The sequence below is a fragment of the Helianthus annuus genome, chromosome 3, assembly GCF_002127325.2.
Source record: "Helianthus annuus cultivar XRQ/B chromosome 3, HanXRQr2.0-SUNRISE, whole genome shotgun sequence".
Taxonomy (NCBI): domain Eukaryota; kingdom Viridiplantae; phylum Streptophyta; class Magnoliopsida; order Asterales; family Asteraceae; genus Helianthus; species Helianthus annuus.
In genome coordinates, this window is record NC_035435.2 from 119,065,387 (window position 1) to 119,087,243 (window position 21,857).

The 21,857-nt window shown below is 37.5% G+C and overlaps 1 long non-coding RNA gene and 1 pseudogene across 1 annotated transcript; one reads left to right on the forward strand and one right to left on the reverse strand.

Annotated features, from left to right (window-relative positions):
- The window catches only part of LOC118490481, a 110,587-nt pseudogene that overhangs the window by 52,055 nt on the left and 36,675 nt on the right, over nt 1–21,857 (reverse strand).
- LOC118490646 lies at nt 1,679–6,671 on the forward strand. Its single transcript, XR_004889760.1, has 3 exons — nt 1,679–2,013; nt 2,454–2,527; nt 6,448–6,671. It is a non-coding gene; the product is annotated as an uncharacterized LOC118490646 (long non-coding RNA).

Here is a 21,857-nt window from a genome sequence, read left to right on the forward strand (position 1 = left end):
GTTTTGAGAGTGAAAACTTATAAACTTTATATGATAAGATCGGGTAGAAATTAGAATATTATTGAAAACATTACAGATTTCCATCCATGACCCAGCAGGTCGAAACCCACCTCCATGGCCCACACCCTCGAATACCAAATGCACGAAGCCGTTGTACCCCAAATAGTCCAAGAATACATAGCCTATTTCAGTTTGAAGACAAGACCAGAAGCCCTAATGAAGAAAGCCCTTATCGAGATCTGTAGTGAAGTTGACTCTCTCCTTACCGGAGAACTGCGTTGGAAAATGAATGAATGCAAGCGGAGGAAGTTAAGAAGATGACTAGGGCAATGGACCTGATAAACTCAAACCCCTCTTTATCAGGTCCATTGCCCTGGTCATCTTCTTAACTTCCTCCGTATAATTACTGCGATCCATCCTCCGCTTGCATTCATTCATTTTCCGGCGCAGTTTTCTGGTAAGGAGAGAGTCAACTTCACTACAGATCCCGACAAGGGCTTTCTTCATTAGGTCTTCTTGTCTTGTCTTCAAAATTGAAATAGGCTACGTATTCTTGGACTGTTTGGGGTACAACGGCTTCGTGCATTTGGTATTCGAGGGTGTGGGCCATGAAGGTGGGTTTCGACCTGCTGGGCCATGGATGGAAGTTTGTAATATTTTAATAATATTCTAATTTCTACCCAATCTTATGATATAAAGTTTGTAAGTTTTCACTCTCAAAACTTAATGTGAAAAGGTTTGTAATCTGCAAATTTTGAAAGGTATACATTTAAAAAACAATGTTTTTTTACCTAATGTGAAAAGGAAGATGTGTCTATGCTTTTGTCCTTAGACTGTTTAAACAAAAAGGAGGAAAAAGACCGAAAAACCGGACGTTAATTGAAAAATCTGACCAGATTTTGATTTTGGATGAAAATGGAAACAAAATTGAAACCAGGGACCCAGATTTTAAAGATTTGCGTTTTGGACTAAAGTGGCAAAAGTGACCAAACCTCATGGACCATTTTGACAGTTTACTCTTTAATATAAGTATATAAATCCGTAAGTAAAATGAAGTAAAATTTAATCAATCCTTTTCATTCAATGTTCTTAATTTTCCATTCTGTTTCATCTACTTTTCTTTATTCTTCCTTGAAACCCTAAAACAACCCAGCCACTATTTACACTCCTTTGTTTCTCTTTTTTGAATTTCTTACATACACAATTTCAACAACCTGTAACACTATCATTATTGCATTTCATCTAATACTCTGTTTACATACAATTTCACACCCTTTTTTTTCACATATCATCCACAAATGATAACAGATCTTGAGATAGAGTTGTTGGGTTAAATTTCATTTACATGGGTTTCTATTACTTTATTTTTAGGGTGTAAAAAAAGGGAAAATGGTAAAGAAGCAAATTTACTTGCAAGTATTTCGATCTTTTGGTTACTCACAATTAAATTAACAATAGTAGTTTAATTATAAATAAGATATATGGTTACGTCAAATTTATTTTAAGTTCTTGTAACCAGTTAAACAAATAATTTATATATAGTGTTCAAATCAAATACAAATAAAAATTAACGTGCGAAATATAGAAGTGAAAGAAAATCTACCAGGTTGCATTTTTATCCAATATTTTCTTTTGACTCTTGAGTCTTTGATATATGTTTACTCCTGGATCCAAATATTTTCTTGTGACTCTTGAGTCTTTGATATATGTTTACTCCTGGAGGTTTATTTTGCTTGAGTATATGTATTTTAATAGTTGTTCATACTTTACAACCATAAACACACATTCGAAAGATTCTTTAAATTTCGAGCCAATACTAAGTCTAAACAGCCAATATGCCTTTTTTATTTGAAACATAACATAGAAACCTTCATGACATTTGATTTTCCTCATATTTCGTTCTTCCTTACTTCCACTTGTATCTATCATCAGGAATATTACATTGGTAGCATGCACGACGTTTTTCTAAGCTTTAATTAAATTCGGAAATACAAGTTGTAATCAACAATCAAGGTATGCGACGTGTTTATGTTTATAACTTGTGTGTTATTGAATTATGAATCTCAAAATGATGTAATACATTATTTCAATATTGTAGAATTGATGAGTTGTCTACTTATTTCTAGGTATAATAAAATTAAATAAGTCAACTAGTGTGCCATAGTGTTTATAATTTCTAAATCCTCATTACTAGTCGTTTAATATATGATTTCTTTTTACTTGTATAATACAAGAGTTTCTAACCTAGTGTGTGTGTATGATTTCTACGTACACTATTGCTAATAGATATTCATTTTCTCTATAGGTTTTACTTTACATGTTGTGATTTATGTTTTCCAATGCAATTGCCTACTTGGTTTAATGATACTATTGAAAAGTATTTGGTAACATGCTTTGATTTTTTCCTTTTGTCATCCTACTTTTAAATACTAACAAATTTCTCTTTTATCAAGCAATATATTATTCGAGAATGTAGTTGGCCAATCCATACCACATCAAGAGAGAATATTTGTAGCAACTAAAAGAGGTATGTAAACATACATTTAACTATTTAAGACAATATATATATATATATATATATATATATATATATATATATATATATTGTCTAGATTCTACTGAGTTTTTTTGTGTTGTTGTTTTCTTGTTTTTTTTATAGATCTAGTGGGTGATAAGCTACAATTGATCCACGTGAGTCCATGGACCATGGTTTGTTTGAAACCATGAACCCCCTAATTCAGTCATCGATTTGCTTTCGCAATCTGTTTTTAAATCTTATTTTTGGTCGGTTTGTTAATAAGTTTTCAATACATACCAAACGGTTCTGAAACTTAGGGTCATCAACGTGTGGGATCTACAAAACTGAGTCCTTTTTACATTCCCTTTCGGTTTTGATTTAATAAACTAAAAGGGAGTCTAAAATTACCATTGCTACTGAAATTATTACGATAAAGAAAGTCCACTCATCTGAGTATTAGTTATGTTTTGCCTAAATAATCTTTATTTACCATATTCTTTTTATTATTAGAGTTAGGAAAATCATTGTTTATTTATTTAAAAACAATCAACCCAAGTCTATTGATCTCTATTTTAATTTTATATTATTTTAATTATAAAGGTAGAATAAGTTTAAACCGTAAAACCAAAATGAAGCCAAATTGTCAGTAACCATTTGGTTTGGTTTGTTTTGGTTTTAATTTTTAGCAGTTTGGTTTCGATTTAAGATGATAAAAAAAAACCTTTACTAACGGTTTGCATTCCTTTGATCACTCCTTTCATCTTCATCCAAGACGAAAATATCATGGTTTGTGTAATTATTTTGACTATTTAGTGTTTCATGTTCTCCATTCCCGCATACTGTTTTCATAGAATGTAACATCACGACTTAATATGACTTTTTTTGTAATAGATAAAACTTTGTGCGGTTTTGAGTGTTCACTATATCATGTAAATGCGGTTTTTGAGTGTTCACTATAACATTTTCTGATTTATCCTAAGTTTTCCCCTAACTTGATTTGGTAGAGATGGGAAAATGCAAGACACCCAAAGATTCTTCCATGTTTAACACATGGTTTGCAACTGCTCCAAACCTCATGATGTTTGGTATTTGATAAACTTTTGGTGTGGGGGTACCCTTTAGAAGATACGTAGCACATGCCCTCTGCCCAAAATTTGTTTGGTAGATTCTTAAATTTTAGCATGCCTCTCCCTATTTCAAACAAAGATCGATTTATTTCCTACGACTACCCTTTTTGTCGAGGGGTATATGGAGTTTCAATCTGATGATAAATGCCATTTTCTTGTAAGAAAGCAGTAAGTTCATTGCTCTTGCACTCTCCTTGATCAAGCTTGGTATAGGTGAAAGATTGGTTGTCGTTGTCATTAGGAGATTCACCCTCTTTCTCATCCAACAGCTTGGGGTCAGTTTCTAGAACTGTAAGGTCACTATCATTCAAATCCAAGTGCTCCCCCTCTTCGTGCCAGACCTAGTTCTTTTTCAAGGACCGGCGCCCGAATGAACACCCTTCTTGCTCTTACTAGACTTCAAGGAAACATGAGAAGCAATGTTAGTAGGAGGATCAAGAACTCGGACATCTAAAGTAGGAACGACTGCCTCGGTAACCTCCTCTTGCAAACCCACCTACGTGATGTCATACTCGCCACCATCATTATAGGCGGGAACCGTACTCCATCTGATCAAAACGATAACCTCATGCTTTACTTTGTTCCTCCCTTTCTCGTCTCTCCTTATTAATTTCCCTTCATAATGTAACTTTACCTTAGAAACACCTAATCTTAACCTTGTCCCTAGGTATCCCTAAGGACATGCCTTCAATAAACATACTCTTACTTGCTTATTTTTGGAGCATTAGGGTTTGCTATACTTGTTGTGATTTAGGTTTTCTGATGCAATTACTTAGTTCATCTGATAAATAAATCACATTTTTTCTTTTATCTTTTGTCATCCTACTTTCTAAATACAAACACATTTTTCTTTTTCAAGGCATTTTACAATTTAGGGATGTAGTTGGTGCGAATGTCCTTCCAAACCACATCAAAGAGAATTTATGGTGAGGTTGAAATATGTAAGTAAACCTACATTTAAATATTTAATACAATGATACATTCCCACGATGTCAAGCATAACTTCAAAGATATCCACGTTTCATAATTCTATGTACATGTTCCCCTTATTCATTTAGTTACTTTGCATGCATGTGTTTTTACAAGTAGTGGAGTAGTGGTTATTATTTCCATTTTCCAATTTCCATTTCCTATGTAAGGTTGATGTTGGGTCAAAATACGTTGTATTTCATAGTAGTTTGCGTTGATTTTTAATGTGTTAAATATGTTAATCCCATGTTGAATGCAATCGCGAAAGAAATGCTATACGGTTGCTGTGGAACAAGGCTCCTAGGAATTCAACCGCTTAAAATCAGGGGAGTCGGTTCCGTTTCTCTTATGTTTCGATTTATGTTTGTAGATGAGTCGTGAGGTTTGCTCTCCATTGAGGACAATGAAGGAAATAACTGTGGGGAGGGAGACTAGCATCTAGTTGTGTCTTAACTGTTAATTAGTGTCAGTGTCAAGTTATTATGATATAATAAAAATAAAAAATAAAAAAATTGAAAATTTTGAAAATATCTCGTAAAAGTTTTTGCAATAAAATGGAAGATGATAGGTATAATCAGTTCTTGGCATTTGATTACTATATATATGAGATAACAAACGGTCAGTCACACGTCTAACTTAGGATATGTGGGTAGGCCCAGCCAGTTGATGAGTTCCTTAGGATTGATATAATATACCGTAAAAAATAGGAGTCTTGTGGTTTCTCACATTAGGAGCTATGGCAAAGCTGAAACTGTGGAGAGTATAAGGGGTACGTCATAAGTAAAAGCTTATAAGTTTTCCGATTAAATTGGCACACCTGTTTCTTTTTATGAAAATAAATCCGAAACAACGTGGCGCCCAAAAAAAACATTCCATCCATTCATTTGAGCTACATGTATGAAAAAAAAGGAAAAACAAAGCCTATGGTATTAACCACTGGGATGGTGACTCGGGTGGGGTATACCCGCTAGGTGGAGTTAGAAAAAAATATTTGTGAAGTTTATGGCATTAACCACTGGGATGGTGACTCGTGTGGGGTATGTCCGCTAAACTAATCATAAGCTAAACATGTAAAGCTCGCAACATCATCCATCCATCATAAGTTTAATCGGAATTGCATAAAAGTTTTTTATATAAGACGATAGATATTATCTTTTAACCTTATAAGCTTGAAGTGGGATTAGGCGGCATTGTAGTCTTTTGAGTGTGAGACCCATAGATGACTATAATCACTTGAACTTAATGAATCGTGAATAAGGGCTCAGAAATTGGCGGTTAGGTTTAGGTGGATCTAATACCCGCAATCTTGGTTAACGTGTGGTTTGGTTTGTTAATAAATTAATTGAATATATTAAGTGCCAATGTTTCTGATTGTGATTCCATTGCAGAGAATTTTTTTCGGGACGAAAAAAGATAAGTGTGGGGATGAAGAGAAAATCAGGTTTGGGTGAAAAATGCCAGGGCTATGCGTTTAACCAAAAATTTCTCGTGGATATGATCCCTACTTACGCTATCTACGTAGTTCAAATAGGTTTTTGATTGACCCTTACGACAGTCATCAAAGGCTATATAAGTGGTAGATTTGTTGAGATTAGTATAAATGAAATGTAATAAATTCTAAGATATTCTCTCTAAAATTCTTTCTGGATTCCTTCTTTATTTCTTTGGCCAAGAAGATATTCTCTCTAAAATTCTTTCTGGATTCCTTCTTAATTTATTTGGCCAACAATTGATTGTTGGAACCACATAATTGATTATTGGAACCACGTCATACAACAATTATTTAGTTCGAATTCCATTGATCATTGTGTGTCTTCTATGTTTGGTTTATAGGTATCAAGGTTTCTCATGGACGAAATGCTATAGACGTGGAACAAGGTTTCAGGAGCCACCATTGCTATTGTCTCTACACCTAATACTAGGCCCCACAATCAAGCGTGTCTTAAGCTTTGAGGTATACCTTAGGCATTTGAGATGGCAAGAAGTACCACCTCGAACCCTGACTCTTCTAACAGCCGTGTCGTCAGATAGTTTGGTGTTTGCTGGCTGTCTTCCGAGCTCATACCTTACAAAAATAATATATATATATATATATATATATATATATATATATATATATATATAGAGAGAGAGAGAGAAAGTATAATGTACTTCAAGGCTTAACCTACATTAACATACATGACAAAAAATATAACATGCGTTATTATCATAGAACGTGTGTGATTATAGTCCCATGCGTGATTATGTGGTCCCATGCGTGATTATACCCCTGATCCAACGGTTACCATTGTCTCCTACGTGATGTATGATAAGGCTTTTTGTATGTTAACCTTACTCTCTCTCTATATATATATATATATATATTTATATAATATACGCATGAATGAAAATGTGCAGAACAAAGTATTTGAGGAAAGATGACTATTTGTAGTAGCACTAGTGAAAAAACTTTTATCAAACAGAAATATTTAGTACCAATACTCTATAATAAGAATACAAATCTTAATAAGACTTATTTTAAGCAAAAAAAATGTTCATATACACAAAAGGTAGTTTTCAAGAAGTTCTCTAATAACAATGAAACTATGAATAAAATGTAGTAAAAAAATGATTCATTTCTACTAGTCAAAATCTACCAAAATGCCCTACAATCATCATATAGCTATGCAAAATTGCTAGCAATAAAGATTCTGTTACCAATCAATTTTAAAACCACATCATCATAATTGAAATCAACAAATTAAAAGAAATAACAATAGAGTACAGCCAAAGTATGCACAAATAGAAAAACAAACCATAATGTGTTGCATTTTATCAGGTTTTGAAACTATACGAACCCTAAGTGGTGTATGCAAATATAACAACCCATAAGTCGTTTCTATATCTCAATCCTAAACATATAGAGGCTTCGAATCATAACACAACAATCGAGAAAACTGTAGAAAACAGAAACTGGTTTAGATGAAAACTTACTTTCGCTTCTTTCTCCAGGCCTTCTTCTTGCCTCCAGTGGCCCGCCTCTTGTGCATAGAGTCTTTGGATTTCCCTGAAAATAGCAGAAAATTGTCAGTAGGGTGCACATAATGATAACATCGCAATGATGAGGATGAAGAAACAGTGTAGTAGATCAAGCATATGAAATGTAGTTAGACATTGATGAACATACCCATGTTTGCAGATCACAAGGAAGCTCCGCCTACCTCAACAAAGAAAGTGTAGGGTTTGGTTACGGAGATGATCAAAACCCTAGCCCAGTGTTATTATAGGGCTCGTTGTAGGTACAATTTGTTTGATCAAAACACTCTTTTTCCAACATTAGTACTTAAAAATGGTTAGTTTTATGCCTCATTTGATGTAATTTATATGTTGCATTTTACACACATCAAATACCCCCACACTTGAATCTTTGCTTGTCCTCAAGCAAAACTCTTTAATATGTGGCTTACACTCCCAAATGGAATGGGTGGAAGAGAAGGTTTTGGCTTGTCATAGAGTGTCGGGAATCCAAGATCTTTATTGGGTTTTATTTTTTATTTATTTACAATCCTATTCGTTATGATTTATTTAGAACGTCTCATAAGAGAAATTACTTATTTGGGCATAGCATGCCTTTTTAAAATTCCATTTATATACAAGTTCACATACCTCACGGGAGAAATCACTCACACTCGGCCGAAGGTGTATATTTTTTAGTGAATCACTCGAGAGCGGCATGGAACTTATTCCTACCATAGGCTTGCCAAGCAATCAATCCTCCTCCTTTTTAACTTTTTACCTTTGTAAATATCAAGAGGACTTTTTGGGTAAAGGCTTGGGCTAAAGGTGGGTAGTTTGGTTAGTGGTTAGTAAAGGGCGAAAAACGTAAAACATTTTTGTTTTAGTGACTTTTTATTCCTAATGAAGTATTTCTTCAAACAAGCTTTTGTTTTAAGAGCTTTGTTTATTTCTAACTTCATTGTTTTTTTTTAGTCACATGAAAACGAGCTTGTTACTAAAATAAAGAGTAAAAATAAAAAGGGTTTTTGGTGGGTAAAAAGGGTTTTGGGTTAAGAAATGAAAAGGTTTAGGCTCAAAGGGGTTAACTAGGGGGAGTTTTTGGGTAGGTGGAAAGAAAAATAAAAAATAATGGTTTTGAAAGAAAAAGGGTTAGTCCTAATGCCTCTATCATTTACTTACTTGGGTTTAAGTTGGTAAGGACCGGGAATGAATTGTCGTGGCAAGTTCTAGAGTCGTAAGAACCAAGCGGCTATTCACACAAGAAACGAAAAATGAGCATTTAGCTTAAAGATGTATATTTATATGCTCAATAAAGGCTCAAAACTCACTTTTTGTGGGAATGGGTTTTTTGTGTGATCAAGTATATATAATCGAATTTTAACTAAGCTTGTTATGCCGTTTCATAATTTTCTTATGTTGGTTTTTTTTATCACGACGCTATCGGTTGTAAATTTGTAAAAATATAACCTTGTTAGTCTTAGAATTCCCAACTTAAACTTTAGACAAGTAAAAAAAATTGAAAATTTTTGAAAAAAAATTTGGGGTGATTAGCGGTTCCAAAAGAGTTTTGTGTAAGGCTTGTTATTAGGACTTGCAAAATTCAAGGTTTTAGCATCCCCCCACACTTAAATTACACATTGTCCTCAATGTGTTCCAAAAATAAATTTTTAGGTTGATTGAATGTGTAACATGGTGTTAAAAGCAAAACTTTATGTTACTGGCAGTCTGGACACGGCCCCGTGTCCGTTGGACACGACCCCGTGGTAAACTGCCAGTAACGAAAACTTACAGAAGATGGACACGGGGGCGTGTTGGCTAGGCACGGCCCCGTGTCTGGCAAAAATCTGCAGGAAAGTAACCAAACAGCAGGTCTGGGAGGTGTGCACGGGGGCGTGTCGGCTGGACACGTCCCTGTGTGGACAGTCTGTAAGCCTAAAAAATAGATTCCTTCCTCCGGTTTTTCCATCCTGGCTTTATGAGTGCTAATGCTTAGCATTTTAAGCCTTGGTTTGTACCTGTTTCATCACTACATACCACACCAAGTAATACCAACATCCTACATTACCATCGTTAATTGTTCAAAGCATAAAGTAAAAGAAAATAAAAGCAGAAAATGAAAGTAGTTAAGGAAAGTAAATTGTTCAACACTTGGCACGCAGGCCACAAACTGTTTCGATAGATAAAGGGACTTTAACCTGTGGGCTCGCCATCAACCCACTCTTGCTCCTTCAACCCCCTAGTCCATGTCCTCATCACTGTCATCACCTCCATCCCCATGACCCGCCATATACTCCCGGATGCTGCCGATGTCATCTTGTATATCGTTGATGTTTCGTTCGATAGCTCCGACCCGGTGGTATGTATTGTTGGCAAGGTTGTAGGTGTTCCTGGTGCACATGAGATTTTCCTGCAAAAGATCATGTAAACTTTGAAAGTTAGGAAAACCGCCTCCTTGTGAGGAGGATTGACCCGGATCACCATGGGGTTGATACTGGTAGTGAGGAGGTGGTGCGTGAAGAACTAGGGCCTCCTGCGGGTTCCATGCATGGCCTTGCATCCTCTGAAAGCTCACTGACCCGTCTTCCGCCTCATAAAGTAAGTTCATGGCTCGACAAATGTGATAGTCAACTCGTCCCGGCCATGGGCTTCTTTCAAAGGACCTAGGGATGCGCGTGAAGTGCTTGAAGAGGCGGTACACCCACCCTCCAAAGAAGATAGGTGTTGGAGCACGAGCAAGGCGGTTCAGATGCATGTTTCGCAGCAGGAGATAGGGAACATCAAGGGGCCTTTGGTTGTGGATGCAGTGAAGGACTACCAAATCTTTCAACCCCACAACGCCACTACTGTCGTGACGTTGGCTAAGAGAGTAGGTGAGGAGCCTGTGAATGTAGCGATAGAGTGGATCCCTCAGCTTAGTACTCTTGGTGCTGCTAGGGTTGTAGATTCCTTCACCGATTTGGGCCCATGCGACTTGACGTTCATTTTCGTCCAAATCTCTTAATCCCCCGATATTTTCCTCATTTCCCGATTCTTCTTCAGCGTACAATCCCACTATTGCTCCGAACTGTGCCATAGAGATCGAGTACCTCGTCCCACCACATCGAAATGTAACCCCTTCATTATCAAACGGGTCACACCTTGAAGTGAAGGTAAAAGTACTATAGAACTCCATGGTGCATTGATGCACAAACCGAAGCCGAGTGGTTAATGCAACCCTTAGTGGTCCCGTAACGATGTTGTTGAATCGGTCCAGCTGGTTTACCAAGGTTAACAAGTCCGTGCACGCTCGTCTGGGGTACTCCTCGGGCCTTGTTTGAAGTAGCTCGTATCTTGCCCTAGCATCGAGCTCAATTGCGTTGAACCTTGTGAACTTTGCCATCTGAAAGAATACACCAAAAGTTAGCACGAAACAGTGAGATTTTGAAAGAAACTGCAGACAGTGGGCTGGACACGGCCCCGTGTTCAGCGGGCACGACCCCGTGTCCAGGCGTCTGTTACTCAAAATCTTCATTTTTCGTCCCGGTCCCGAAAATCTGAAAATTTTTAGCCAAGTAGGAGCGGTTTCCCCCGAAAATGAAACCCCAAGTGCCGTTTTTCCCAAAACAACCCGTTTACCCTTTCAGTTTTATCTTTTTCGGTTGAAAAACAAGGGTTTGAGGTTTTAGTGAGAAATCGGGCAAATCTATCAACAATACAAGTGTATTTACTTCCCATTACACTAATCTAAACTAATACTAACAGATTATATCAAAAATTTGAAGTTCGATCCGGATGAACTTAAAGAATCCTAGATTCTTCCCCAAATTTTTGATGTTTAACTACATGCAAGTAACTAATCTAACTACTAATGATGATAGAATCATACCTTGATGTTGTTAAACGTGGAGGTAACGTCGGAAATCTGCGGAAAATCGCCTTGAACCAGAGCGTTTTCGGCAAAACGGGGTGTGTGGAATGAGGTAGCTGTTATGAAATTAGGGTTTTATCCCGACAGTTGCGTCGACACGGCACCGTGTCCAGCGGACACGGCCTCGTGCCAAGCAAAAATATTTTTTTTTATTTTTTATTTTTTATTTTTTTTTGTGCTCGTGTGAGTGCCCATTTTTCCGAAAACATGATTAGAAGACTTACCGGTTTCGATGTATACTCACTTGTTCATAACATACCGGGTATGATGTGGGTGCTTTTTATTCGTTACCGTTTGAAGTGAGATCTCTTCCTCTTCATCCTCAATGGATCCTCGGTAGAGTTTCAGCCGTTGGCCATTGACTTTAAATGGAATCCCATTTCGAGTTTTAATTTCTACTGCACCGTGAGGAAAAACATGGGTGATGGAAAAAGGTACTGACCACCTAGATTTTAGTTTACCAGGAAATAATCGAAGTCGTGAATTAAACAACAGAACTTGGTCTCCTACTCGAAATTCATTAGGCTTAATATATTTATCATGTAAATTTTTCATTCTTTCCTTATAAATTTCGAAGTTAGAGTATGCATAATTCCTTAATTCATCTAATTCATTCATTTGACAGAATCGATTTTTACCTGCAGTTTGTAAGTCTAAGTTTACGCTTTTTATTGCCCAGTAGCCCCTGTGAGCTATTTCTACTGGCAAGTGACAACTTTTTCCATAGACGAGCTTATATGGGGTTGTGCCTATAGTGGTTTTATAAGCAGTTCGAAAAGCCCATAAAGCATCATCTAATTTATCAGCCCATTCCTTTTTATTTAAACCTACGGTTTTTTCAAGTGTTCGTTTTAAACCTCGGTTAGTCACTTCGGCTTGTCCATTTGTTTGAGGGTGATACGTTGTTGAGACCCGGTGATAGACCCCATACCTTGTTAAGATTTTTTCGAGTTGATGGTTGCAAAAATGGGTACCTCTATCACTTATCAAAGCTTTTGGTGTTCCAAAACGAGAGAATATTTTTTTCAGAAATTTTACCACTACTCTTCCATCATTTGTTGGAAGAGCTTTGGCCTCTGCCCATTTAGACAAGTAATCAACCGCCACAAGTATATATTTGTTTCCTTTTAACGGTGGGAAGGGTCCCATGAAATCGAGCCCCCACACATCAAAAATTTCACAGACGAGAATGCCATTCTGAGGCATTTCGTTCTTGGAAGAAATATTACCTGATCTTTGGCAAGCGTCACATGTCTTTACAAGATCTTGGGCATCCTTGTAAATGGTTGGCCAATAAAATCCTGAATCAAATACCTTTCGTGTGGTACTAGTGGCACCATGATGTCCTCCGTATGGACCTTCATGACAGTGGTGGAGAATTCTTAGTGCTTCACTACCATGGACACACCTTCGGATGAGTTGGTCGGCACACATTTTGAAAAGATAAGGGTCTTCCCAAAAGTAATGCTTTACATCAGCAAAGAATTTCTTTCTTTGATGATGCGGCCATCCTTTGGTGACTATACCGCTAGCTAAGTAATTAGCATAGTCGGCATACCATGGTTCTTGTCTGCTCTCCACCATTTCCAGGGATTCTGTGGGAAATTTTTCGCTGATCTATTCGTCTCTGGTTGCCTCAAAGCTGGGTCTTCTAGGCGTGAAAGATGATCTGCAGCAGTGTTTTCTGCTCCTCTTTTGTCTTTGATTTCAATGTCGAATTCTTGGAGGAGTAGAATCCATCTGATCAAACGGGGTTTTGCGTCTTGTTTCTTGAAGAGGTATCGGATAGCTGCATGATCTGTATAGACTATAGTTTTAGAAAGGACAAGGTAAGAACGGAATTTATCAAAAGCAAATACCACAGCTAGTAACTCTTTTTCAGTAGTTGTGTAATTTTCTTGTGCATCGTTAAGTGTTTTACTAGCATAATAAATTGGGTGGAAATGCTTTTCTTTTCTTTGTCCCAAGACTGCTCCAACAGCAAAGTCACTTGCATCACACATGATTTCGAAAGGAAATTTCCAATCAGGGGCTATCATGATAGGTGCATTGACTAGCATTTCCTTGAGGGTCAGAAATGCTTGATTGCATTCCTTGTCAAAGATGAAAGGTGCATCTTTTTCAAGTAATTTTGTTAGAGGTCTTGAAATTTTCGAAAAGTCCTTGATAAACCTTCTATAAAATCCGGCATGCCCTAGGAAACTTCTGATTGCTCTAACGGAGGATGGTGGAGGTAATCGAGAAATAGTTTCTATTTTTGCTCGATCAACTTCCATTCCTTCGCTTGAGATTTTGTGACCGAGTATTATTCCCTCTGTTACCATGAAATGGCATTTTTCCCAGTTAAGGGCGAGGTTAGTTTCCTCACATCGGGATAGCATTCGTTCAAGGTTATCGAGGCATTGGTCATATGAGTCTCCAAAGATAGAAAAGTCGTCCATGAAGACTTCCATTGTTTTTTCTATCATGTCATGGAAAATGGCCACCATACAACGTTGGAATGTTGCAGGTGCATTACATAGACCGAATGGCATGCGTCGATAGGCGAAAGTTCCGTAGGGGCATGTGAAAGTTGTCTTTTCTTGGTCTTCAGGTGCTATCGGGATTTGAAAGTAACCTGAAAAACCATCCAAGAAACAGTAAAATTTATGACCGGATAGTCGTTCTAACATTTGATCAATGAAGGGCAAAGGAAAGTGGTCTTTCCTTTTTGCTTCATTTAATCGTCTATAGTCTATACAAACTCTCCATCCTGTGACGGTTCTTGTTGGTATTAATTCATTTTTTTCATTAGTTATTACCGTCATACCTCCTTTCTTTGGGACTACTTGGACGGGACTTACACATGGACTATCAGAGATAGGATAGATTAGTCCGGCGTCAAGTAGCTTGATGACTTCATTTTTAACCACTTCTTGCACATTGGGATTTACTCTTCGTTGTGGTTGTATTACTGTTTTGTAGTCATCATTCATTATAATTTTGTGAGTGCACATGGAAGGATTTATTCCTTTAATATCTACAAGCTTCCAAGCGATCGCATTTTTGTGTTTTTTTTAGAAGATTAACTAATTTTTCTTTTTCTACGCTACTTAATTTAGACGAAATAATTACAGGTAAATTACCACCTTTGTCTAGAAAATCATATTCCAAACCTTTAGGAAGTTCTTTGAGCTCAATGGGTGGGTCTTTAGGAGACACCTTATTTTGTGGCTCATCTAGATCAAGAACCTTAAAAGTTTGTTCTATGGCGACCTCTTCTTCAACAAAGTGGTTATCTTCTTCAGTTGTATCGGGTGGCTCATCTTCATCTTCAATTAGGGGGTCATTATTGCCAAAAGGATATTTCATTGAACACTCAAGATCTATGTTCCTTTTGAGTGCCCCTAATTGAAGAGGTAGATTGTTGAATTTCCGGTTTTTCAAAGCTTCATGAGTTTTCACAAAAGGTTTTCCCAAGACTAGAGGAGCGTCATCGAGGATGACAAAGTCGGTTGGAATAACCATTTGATTTGCTTGAACCAAGACATCCTCAACTACACCGATTGATTTTATTACTTTCCGATCGGATAGAAAAATGGGTATTTGAAGTGGAGCGAAATCACTAATACTTAACTTTTCAAAAATGTAGTTAGGCATTATGTTAACACAAAGATCTTTATCAATGGTGATATTACTAATAAATGAATTTTGAAAGAAACATGGAACCGGTGTAATGTTAATTTCAAAAGGATCTTCTTTTATTAGCGAAGTTTGATCATTAGTTAACTTAACACTTACCATTTCTTCAATTTTAGTATTAGTGTTTAGCTCTTTTAAAAACTTAGCATGAGGGGTTACTAAACAATGATTTTCAAAAGAAGGTGACAAGAGATTTTTTTTTTCTAAATTAGACTCTTCTTGTAATTTAACGTTATCGACCTCACCCCTTTTGTTGTTTAACTCATGTGTCGGTTTTTCACTTATTTGTTCTTCCATTTTTACATTTTCAACTATCTCTACGTTAATGTTACAGTTTAATTCTTCTCTTGCGCGGGACTCCTCTTCCCTTGCGCGAGATTCTTTTATGCAACGTTCGATAGTTTTAATGTGTTCTAATATCCTATCGGTCACTTCGGTGATAGAGAAAGGATCAGGATCCTCAAAGCTTGAATCCGGTTGTTCGATCCTTGGCTCCTCATAGTACCCATATGAAGTCGATGGTTCACACCAATGTTCTTCATTGTAAGTATATGATGGATAAGGGTTGAAGTTTTGTTCTTCATAGTACTCGTATGAGGTGGGTTGTTCACGCCATGGTTCCTCATAATAAGAGTATGAAGGTGGTGGCTCATATCTTGACTCTTCAAAGTATGAGTATGAAGGCTCATACCTTGGTTCATCAAAATATGAGTATGAGGGAGGAGGTTCATACCTTTGGTCTTCATAGGATGTATATGAAGTTGATGGCTCGTACCTGGGCTCCTCATAATGGTTGTAAGAAGTGGATGGTTGAAACAAGTTACAATATTGTACCGAGTGCGGGTTTCCACAATTAGTGCAATAATCTCTCATATAATCATCCTCTTCATAGGTGTAGTTGTAGCCTCCTAAGTATTGATTCATAAGAATCATTCAACAGACCACAACTGAGTCTCGGGACCAGAAAACAAAAACAAAGCTGGAAACAGAAGCTGGACACGACCCCGTGTTCAATGGACACGGCCCCATGTACAGGATCTGTATCTGGGCGTTTTAATTAAAGTTACTGGTCTCGTTGGACACGGGGGCGTGTTCAGTGAGCACGGCCCCGTGTTCAGACTCTGTATCTGGGTATCTAACTAAAAATATGCAGCACGGGGGCGTGTTCAGTGAGCACGGCCCCGTGTTCAGGCTACTGTAAATGCAAACTAAACTAATATGCAGAAAAATGTGCGCGCGTTTTAAAAAGGTTTTGAAAAACTGATTAGGCCATCGATTTTAAGCTTTCTTAAAATCCTTGTGTCCCCGGCAACGGCGCCAAAAACTTGATGCGTGTCAGTGTGTATATGTTTTAGATGTATATTTTAAGCCCTTTTTACACTTTTAGTCAAGTTTTAAATTTATAAAACACGATATTCACTAACACTAAACACACATATGGGCAAGTGTACCCATCGTGGACGTAGTATAGTGTTGGTAAGATATCGAGGTCGTCCAAGGACACAAGAGCTTTTAGTACCGGTTTATCCTCAACGTCTAACCAAATCAAAATGTTAGAAAAGATTTTTAAACTAAGAAAATAAAAACTAACTAAATGCTGAAAAATAAAATAAAAATAAAAACAGATAGATAAGATGAATCACTTGGATCCGACTCGTGTATTAGTATAACCTTTGATTATTTTCGCACTTTTGCACTTGTTTAAGAGATTATCTTAGTTATTGTAGTAGGCCCCTCTTTTGAAGGTGGCGTTACCCTCAACCCAGTAGTTTGAGTCAGCAAGGATACAATCCTAAAGGATTGGATTATTGAAAGATAATGAATTAAGTTATTAATGCAAATTATGGTAGGCGCCGCTTTTGGCGGTGACGTTACCCTCGACTAAGTAGTCTGAGTCAGCAGGGATACAGTCCTAAATAGCCGGGTTATAGTATTAATAGTAGTTAACTTATGAGGGGGTCAAAGAGTTTGGATCCCCGCCATCCAATACCTATGGGTATTGAAGGAGATCCTACTAAATTTGACCCAGGTCCCTTGCAGGACCTCTAAACGCTGAACAAGGGCAAGACCCTTACCAAACCGTTCCCTTAACCCCCGACCAGATAGCCAACGTACCTCCATATAGACCGTGGAGATATGAATGGTGAAAATCTTTTATTTTATATAGACGGTAAAATAATGCCAAGACACCACGGACAAACGATAAGGAAAGATCACCTTCAACATAAGCAACTAGTTATTAAAGTCATTAATACAAAACCAAATAAAAAGTGCAAAAGATTAAAAATAAAAAGTATTATACTAAACACTTGTCTTCACCAAGTGATGTAAGAGACTTAGGCAAACATGGCCTTGATTGTCAAGAACTCTTACGATCAATCTTGGATCCCGAGATGACTCACACACTCTATGATGGACAATGGATGATGGTGGTGGATGATGGTGTTATGGTGGTGGTGGGTGGTGGGTGAAGTGTGAGAGAGGTGGTGTGCCAAGGGATGAGTTGCAATGAAACCAAGCACTCCTATTTATAGGCTGAACAGAAGGCTGGGCACGGCCCCGTGCTTGTCTGACATTCTCTCTCTTCATTAATTGTAATTCGCAATTACAATTAATGCGCCTGCAGTACTTTCGCCACGCCCTCGTGTTCACTGGGCACGGCCCCGTGGTGGGCAATAGAAGCTTCTACTGGTTTATCTTTTCTGCTGCTTCTTGGGCACGACCCCGTGCTGGCTGAGCACGGGGCGTGTTCAGTCTTCTGCCTTCTCTATTTTGCTTGGGAGGATGCTGTCGAGGGGTCGGGCAATCCACTTATGTTCCTTTTCTTGTATTTATGTTAGATTTACCTGTCTTTTTGCTTCTTTTGTTAATTTGAGCTCATTTAATCCTGAAAATACAAAAGGAAGACAAAAACACTCTTTTCCCAACATTAGTACTTAAAAAGGGTTATTTTATGCCTCATTTGATGTAATTTATATGTTGCATTTTACATACATCAATTCACCTTAGTTTATTACAGAAATATCATCCTTACTGAATTTCTTTTCAAAATAATAGCTTAGAAATCTTGGGAACAGTAAGAATGATTTTGTTTCAACATTTTTAACCATGTCATTAAAGATTATCTGGGAATAATTAAGTTTTCTTCTTGAAGAATAGCATACCCCAGGTTTTGAATCTTTAATGGTATTTCATTAAAAGAAGTTGTTTTATTTAAAGCACACATTAGCAGGGTATGGAATAAAAATCTTGTTGCAGGAGGGAAGAAACCTTTTTGTAAGGTATCCCTCTTCATCATTGTATCAGCATACCCTCTTTCAATGAAGTCAATTTTTAACTCATTTTTGAGAAAGGAAGTTTTACCTTCTTGATCATTGAGTGCAAAGACTTCAGAGATAGATTGTGGTGTGATTTTGACAGCTTTGCCCTTTAAGGAAGAGTTAATGGTAGTGACAGTCTCACCTTGTTTTCAAGGGTTGCATTTTTCCAAAACTCTCTTTGGGTCGTCAAGTAAATTGGTGCATCTGCTGTTAACAAAGTTTTGTACTTTGAAGCAGTGATCATATCGAGGATGGAATCGAAAGCATCTGTTGTGCCGGGTTTTGTGAGAAGACCCAGAAGATTGTGAGAAGGTCTGTGTGGAATTTCTGTGGTTTTGGCCTTTTGAGAGGCTTCTTTGGAAGATGATTTTGCGGAAGACTTCGATTTAGTCATTTTGAAGAAGACGATCGAAGAAATTTGTGAAGGAATTTGATGAAATGTGAAGGAAACTGCTTTGAGAAGAGAATTTTTAAGAATTCAATTCGACAGTAAAACCCTGTTTAGGGTTTTGAAAGGGGGTTTTATGGAGAAAAAGTGAGTGCTGACGTGGCAGCGGTTACAAAAGGTCTGACCACTATGTACTGTCCACGTGCCATCCCCCTGATAAAGCGAAGGACAGTACTTTTGTGAAAACTACTGATGAAGGCAGTGATTGCAACGGTAATGAAGACAGTGGATGATTTTTACTATCAGTGGATAGCACATCAGTGGATACAACACTGCTTATCAAAGGAATATGGGAACATGGGATGACTTTCAGCAGTGGACATACTTTTGAAGTAGAGCAGACTTTTGAACTCATCAGTGGTTATGGCAGACTTTTAGGATTTTAATGAAAAATTCATTTTTAGCTATTTTTAAGGATGAATTTTTGATTTTCTGAAAACATTTTAATGCTTTTATTCATAGAAAAACAGGATTTTGCCTGTTATTCCATGTTTAGCATGCCAATCCTAGAGATCAAGCTTTCAAAGGTGGATGTGTCTAATGCTTTGGTTAGCACATCTGTCAGCTGATCCTTAGTTGGAACATGATGCAGAGAAATCAAACCTTTTTCATAGCAATCCCTCACAAAGTGATGTCTGATGTCGATGTGTTTGGTGGTTGAATGAGAAACTGGATTTTTGATGATATTTTCTGCTGCCTGGCCGTCCAACATGAGTGGTGTCTACAAGGCAGTGATACCAAAATCCAGCAACTGATTTTGAAGCCAGAGCAGTTGGGCTGTACAGCTTGCAGGAGCTATATATTCTGCCTCAGCAGTGGATGTGGAAATGATCGAAGTGTCGCGCTCCGGTCAAAGATAATATTTATAAGCCCAAATTACCCTTAACAATGTGTTAGTGGTAGTAAGGGGTCGATCCACAAAGAGTATGTGGTTTATGTATGGATTTGACTGAATTATAAAGACTTGTCACAATTATGAAGCTTGCCAGATATTTTTTTTTATTTTTGTTTAGAAGAAAGATGTGAATTTGGACTACTGAAATTGAATTACTTAATTAACAACTACTACTTAACGATTGCAAGAATTTCTGGATACGAGAACAATAATATGAAAAGGGAATCACACCCGGTTTCGGTAATTATTAACCTAGGATTTCTACAAGTTCTAGTTTCAACTCAAATGCATTTGATTAACGGATTTAGTGTACCGTGACTTAGGTGCTACTAACTATCAATGCCCCGAAGAACAGACAAAAAGACACTTTGTAATCAACACAAGTAAATCCTAACAATGACAATGTACAATTACATATCACCGTTTCGCAAAATCATAACTTTTAACATCGCTCGACAATTCACGAATTCGTAACAAATGTAATACTATTGTCAAGAGTTTCAAAAACCAAATACAAATTGTCACTAAGTTAAAACAAGAACAATTCGAAACCCTAGAATTAACAACTACCTACACCGGGGTGAAACCGAGATGATTAGCCGCTCATGGTTGATGCAACTTGATCACCGGATGCTTGGAATGCGGAAGGATTCATCTTGAAGCTTGATTGGATGATTGGTGAATGATGAAGGTTGGTGATGGATGATGATGGGTGAATGGATAAATGGATTGACGGCTAGGGTTAGGAATCAAGATTGTGATGAATGATGATGGTTGATTCTTGATTCGGGTTGGTGATGATATGATAGATGGAATGGTCGGTGAATTGTGTGGTGAATAAGGCTCCAAGATCAAGATTCAAACTCCCCAAGGTGTGTAACTCCCGAATTGAATAGTCAACCACCAATAAGAATCGATCCCAACACCTCAAAAACCCCAAATTCGCGTATCTGGTTTTGACAAGCCGTCGCCGACGGCCCTCAACCCGTCGGCGACGGGCTTTGGTTTTCTTTTGTCCATCCGACGGCTAAATCACCTGGATACGGATATTTGGTGGCGACGGGCATTTCCAGAAGGCGTCGCCGACGGGTCCCAGGCCGTCGGCGACGGGCTCTTGTTTGCACGATTCTTGTTTTTCGCTCCAACACTCCCGGTTGATCCGTAACGTATCCCGGTGCTCCGGTTTTCGATCCGGTGACCCGCAAAGCTCCCGAAAAGCTCCTTAAACTTCATTAAACCTGCAAAACACAAATCTAATTAAAAGTAGGCTATTCGAGATTAAAAGCCAAGTAAAAACATCAACTTAAGCATTAACGAACGCCGGTTTTCAACCACGCATCACATCCCCACACTTGTCTTTTGCTTGCCCTCAAGCAAATCTGTTTTTCGCTTTCACGTGGGTCGAACAACAAATGCACATCCCATTCCCGAGACAGAGGTTAAGGTCTATTGTCATACAAAAGTTCAAACTCTTTATAAATTTCACATATTTACCAGTTAAGTGAATAATCACATATACTAATGGTTATCCAAGATTAACTCGCCCGTAAAACTAACAACTCATGCATATCCCTCACAATGTGCTCTCCACTCGGCTTAAAAATTGCTAACGTGTATAGTGTATTAGCGTTTCAACAATTACTCGCTCAAAACCGATTAGAACACGTACCCGTATAGGCTTGCAACTCAATCATTCTCCACCACCGAACACAAATACTAAGCACAAGTCAAAAGGTCTTTGAAGGGTTGTAACGGGGCTAGGCGAAGGGTAGGAAATAGGATATTTTTAAAGTGGCTAAAGTGATGAAAATTCGACTTTTTATTACACAGACTATTCTAAACAAAAGTAAACTATAAAAATCACTACAAGGCAACAACTTAAGCCTTTTATTCAACAACTACTAACACTTCTTTTTGTGTTTTTCTCAAAGCTTTTTCAATCTTTTTCGCAATGTTTTTCTCTTTTTTTTTTAATTTTTTTTTAGGAATCATAAC